Source organism: Watersipora subatra, chromosome 7 (assembly GCF_963576615.1).
Source record: "Watersipora subatra chromosome 7, tzWatSuba1.1, whole genome shotgun sequence".
Taxonomy (NCBI): Eukaryota; Metazoa; Bryozoa; class Gymnolaemata; order Cheilostomatida; family Watersiporidae; genus Watersipora; species Watersipora subatra.
The window spans coordinates 37,850,912-37,856,911 of NC_088714.1; positions in this window are offsets into that span (position 1 = coordinate 37,850,912).

The window sequence follows — 6,000 nt, forward strand, 5'->3', positions numbered from 1 at the left end:
TATTCACCAACACCACCTAATACGAAATAGACTAACTGGCTAGAACATTTACTGATGGCTATTCAGTGAAGCAAACAACTCTACAGAGTGTCAAGCACATGAAGAGGTATATCACCAATATTACAGGCGCCAGCTAGATTTATGACTTGTTGGAGCAAAGTAGCAGTCAGCATTCACCAGATCAGCAACCAGTCATCAGCAAGACAATTATTTACGACATTTTATTTAGTGTATTTAGATATAGTTTATAACTTCATTTTAGTCTAGCAGCAGTAGACAAATATAGCATAATTTTTCATTAACTAAGATATTGTATTTTATGCAAATAGATTGATGAAATGGCTGTGAAAAGAATGGCTTAAAATGACAGCATGTTTTGTGCTTCATATAAACTAGCTAACTAGTAGCGTCTTAGAATGAGGATTACTGCAAAATTAATTTCACAATGCTACTACTATTAGTTTTTGAGTTATGGCCAGTTTTGTACAATTTGTTGCCGGACTTACAATATTTTTCGCTTGTCTTCATGGGATCCCAAGAACAGTAAGGAATTTTAGCTCACTGCAGAGAGTCTGAAACAGAAATTATGCAAGAAATGATGCAAAACCCACAAGCAAAACACAACCAACCAATGACCTTTGGCAATGACTCAAGGGCAAGTATAAAAGAGGGGCAAAATCGCCGAGAGAGGGGAGCCAGCAGCGAAAAGCTGGCAGCAAGCCAGTCAGCAAAGGAGGCCCAAGAAAGGAGCCAAAACAGGAGAAGACTAACAGAAGCCCAAGATAGCCAAGGAGCCGGCAGCAAACAGCTTGCCTAGGAAATACACAGCAGATATGATTCACCCAAAGAGATGACAAGCCAGGAAGCCATAAAGCCCTAAGAAGAGAGTTTATTCAGCCCCCTGCCAGCAAAAAGAACTACGTTGCACGCCTAATAGATAACATACTCAGTGAACCTACTAAAGCCATAACAAATAGGGCTAAGTAAACAAGCATAATTATTGTTATTTTTCCTTGAGCTAGTGAGTATTGACAGAATAATTGTTATTTTGACCTCTGGAAGAAAATAGAGTTCATAGACGCTTGGAAACAAGCCACTGATGTGTTATTGTCAAATATAAGATAATTACTTGCAGACAGTTGCAGACCTCACAATCCTAACATTACTTGCTGTGAGCATTGATATTTGGGCTCATCATTGGCTACAGTGTGATACTGTCAAAACAATTTCAAGGAAAGTTATAGTAGTGCCCATTTCCATTGATTGATATATTGGCTGAAATTTGCTTTATAGCAACTGCCTGATTTTGTGGGGCAGAAGTGCCACTTTGTCTGCCGTCAAAATCTGTCTTGGGAGAAATTTAACTCAACGTCCAGAGGCTAACAATTACACATAGAACCAGAGTAATATTTACTCAAAAGAACCACACAAAAAAAACAATACGTTTTGCATGATTATTTAAGTGTCAAATAACTATTACAACAATTATTATAACAAAAAAAAAACATTTCAGACATTAATTCTTTTAAATTGAAATTTCTCCCTTGACAATACTCTAGCGGCTGGCAGCCACTGCATTCTATTGTAATTCTCAAACTCCCGTTTATTCCAGTAACTCGTAAGTTTTAAGACATGAAACTCCAGAGGGTTCACTCTCAACTTTCAAGGGTGTTTTTTGGTGGCCTGACACTCTAGAGTGTTTTCATAAAAATGGTATGCTTTTCAGCTTGGTATATCAATACCATTGCCCCACAGTGGAAAGGGCAATTCATTAGCAAAAAAGGGGCAACTAGTCTGCGGTGATGAAGTGATAAGGGGCAGTTTTTTTATTAATGATTAAGTCAATGGAAAGGGTGCATTTTATAACATCTTAGACTAGCCCTTGGGGATGAATAGAGGAGAGGGAAGTTGAAGTGAAGTTTTGTTGAAGTGTTTCCTGCCTCTGGGCAGGAAACACGCAACAAAACCGTGCCTATAAGGTGTTATAGGTTTATATTATAAGTTATTATAGGTGCCGTGAGCAAAGCAGCACCTATAATACGTTCGGCACAAAAATCTAATGAAATACAGTATAATGTACAGAACGATGCGATATTAATTCCAACTTAATATACACGGAACATTACAGTTGATCCATAGGATGCATTTATTCAAAGACTAATTTTAAGCTCACAGTCGAAGCAACGCAAACTACCGTATAAACAAAACAATAGCACGAAAATGGCTTTTCAATTGACGCATCGCAGTACGAATATGCTGCTGACGCATACAAATCGCAAATACCTTTGCTGTTGCGTTCGCTTCAGTGTGCACTGAGAATAATGGCCAGTTCAGTCCCTGTCTGCCTAGATGTAATGTTCAGGTTGCTAATGATTCCATCAAGTTTAATCCACACGGTGTTCATAAAATGCTAATCAAATTAGATGCTAGAAAGGGTTCAGGGCCTGATGGCTTATCTGCTGCACTGCTCAAATTTTTTGTAGATGGAATTTATCAAGTTTTGACAATAATTACGCAACATTCCTATGACACCTCAACAGTTCCCTTTGACTGGCGAACTGCTCTGGGTAGTGCCATTTTTAAAAATAAATTTAGTAGAGAGTGTCCATTGAATTACAGACCCATTTCTTTGACCTCAATAACCTCAAAATTAATAGAATACATAATAGCACATGACGATCCATCGTACATATCTAGATTCCAATAAAGTTTTGTCAGAAAGACAGCATGGATTTAGACCGAAACACAGTTGCAACTCTCAGCTCCTTATAACAAAATCTGAATTGGTCAACAACTATAACAACAATGAACAAACAGACTTGATAGTGCTAGACTTTTCAAAAGCATTCGATGTTGTTCCTTTTGCTAATTTGCTTTACAAACTAAAAATCGTAGGAATTAATGACAAGACTATCCATTGGATAGCAAACTGGCTTTAGGATAGGCATGTCTGTGGTCGTTGAGGATGTTGACTCAAACCCACGCCTTGTAACATCAGGAGTTCCTCAGGGTTCTATGTTGGAGCCTCTTCTTTTTCTTATATACATTAATGACATGCCTAATGTAATCAAATATGCCCAACTTGGATTGTTTGCTGACGACTCATTACTTTATCACAAAATTAAAAGTAAGCAAGATCAGTTACATCTTCAAGAAGATTTTAAAAACTTGGAGAAATGGTCAAAAGACTGGCAGATGAACTTTAATGCCAGTAAATATGAGCACTTGTCTAGAGCAAGAACTAATCCCATTGTTGCAGTCTATTCATTAAATGGGAAAAACGTACAACAAGTAACATCAATATGATACTTGGGTAGTAGTAGTAATATTAATATTGACCAAAAACTAAATAATGATGAACAGGTTCAGTAAGTAGCTAAAAAGCAACCTCTACTTCATATTATTGGGAGGACAACCCCATACTTGTTTACATTGCTCCGTATACCTGATTACGTGTATTACCTAACGATATCGCTACTAATTATAGATATCATTCCGATTCCGAGTATATATATATATATATATATATATATATATATATACTCATTGTCTGATGCTCACTCTTACAGTTCAATTGTTACATATTATATTTTATTACACATTCTATTTGACTTAAACATTATGGGTTAAATATTATGTTACGTTAATATTACGCATTACATTGCATTACACATGTGGATATAGTATTGAGATTGTTTACTCACTCTCTTCCTGTTCATGGCTAAATATTATACGCACGCTTGATTAAAGGTTACCTTGCAACAAAATTCTCATTAGGCTACAGTTATTTGGTATCAAAAGATTCACCATGTCTTACTTCACCATGTGTTGTAGGTCTAAAATATGTGGAAAGGTGATTACAAGCTCTTAAAAGCTCAAAACGAAAAGCCGCCGTAGGTTGGAATCTCTTTATTTTTCTGACATATTCATTACAGTTTGGTTATCGTCTTGTCACGTGGTGTTCTCACGTGAATTGAAAGGCCAATAAAAAGCTCAATATAAAACTTATCGCAGCACTAGTTTATGACAAACACTTCGAGTTTTACTGAAGACCCCGTATCAAATATAGATGCTCGCTACTTTACAGTTTTGTTTCGGCATTATTCAATCGTCAAGTCGTAATCTGATCATGTGACCCAATCCTTCGAAAATAATTTTTGCAGCACTTTTCGGTTATCACAGGTGACCAACAGGCTCGTCATGATTATCAGACAATGATATGTACTCATTCGAGCTAAGGTTAAAACGTTTAACGATTTTTTACAGTAAGTTATAAGATATCAGTGCTAAAAGTGACAGCATTACAATGACGATAAAACAGACATGTAAAAACAATAGACATAGTATTATTGAATGCGTGAAGTATATTTGTGAAAATATTTCGACGAATGGAGGTTGCATGAAAGTGTAAACAGAAACCATCCTGTAACAACTACGTCCCATTTGAGCCGTTTTGGAAAGCGAATCCAAACAGGTACAGTCAAACTCGGATAACTCGCCCTCAGATAAAATGTAACATTTAATCTCAAACACAAGGTTAACTCGAACGGATTTGTTTGGTCAGTTCCAACGCAATGATAAATTGTTTTATATAACTTGACCTCAACATCATTTATTCGAAAAGTTATTTGCCCAACGGCCATGGACACGGTTTTTATCGCTGTAGAATATCACTTCATTCCAAGCCATAGAGACAAACATCAACTTTTAGTAGTTCTTAGGCGTCATTATTATCATCATCAGCGGCAAAATATTTTTGTTAACGACTTTTATAAAGGTTTGCAAAAGATTCAGTTTTATCAATCACCCGCTTGGCCATGTTCCATCGAAAGCGTAAAAACCTCCCGAATGAACTAATAAAATCCGCAAAATTGGTCTTTATTAAAACGCTTAAAAGAAAAAGTTGCCTATTTGCTGAGCGTTTTAACAGCCGTCAAGTTTTGCCTATTTTAATTTAAAACGTCTCGTCAGTCAGATCACCTAAAGCAAAACAAATCTCAAAAAATAGAAAAATGTTGATACTTTCAGATAAAATGTTTTTAAAACTTCACATGAGAGGCCCGGCTGAGGCCCTACATGAGAGAAACCTGTTGGGGGCTTACACCGCCCCTTCCACACCCCTAAGTGTTCATAACTAGTCGCCTAACATTAGCCGCCCCAACTTGCAACCAGTTTATACAGGCCTGATGATACCAAATAACTGTAATGTGAATTTTGTTGCAAGTCAACTTTTAACATCATAAATATTCTATCAATGTAATCCATTTGTGTATGACTGACAATGGCTGCAAAACCCTCAACACATATATGTTAATGCGGGCATTAAACAGAGCATCTAGCAGAACAAGGTCACAAGCTTTTAAATCTATGTGTAGGCCCATAATAGAATATGCTTCATGCGCATGGTCTCCTCATCAAGCAAGGCATACTCAAAAATTGGAAAGCATTAATAGAAAATCTTTCCGGTGGGCATATAAGATCAAATGGAAAGACTCAATTTTATTGAAAATGAAAGTTTTAAACTGGCATACTTTAGAAGACCCGAAGAACAGAAATAGATAGGCATATGCTCAATAGAATTTTTAGTAATAACATAGCCATTAATATAAAGGACTATGTACTACATACCAAAATGAGTGGAACTCAAAGAAGTGTAAATTAGAAAAGCATTATCTTGTGATGTGGCCAAATATTGGTACTTTATTCGTATTTTGGCATTGATTGGATCTGAGCCCAATGACTTGTCAGCAAGCACAGTCTCAGAGTAAAACTCTAATGACAATATTCTATTTACTATTTATTTGTTGGTTCTCTTGTCGCCCTGTAGAATTTGGTCATCTTGTCATGATATCAATAGCATAACAATAGGTGTAATGGTATTAATTAAATGCACGTGACAATTTAATCCTCGTAATTGCGATCTCGTCAGACCGCCAAAGACAGCCGCAGTGGAAGCGCGCGCAATAGACTAGTAGACTACAAACACGAACTAGATTGAGA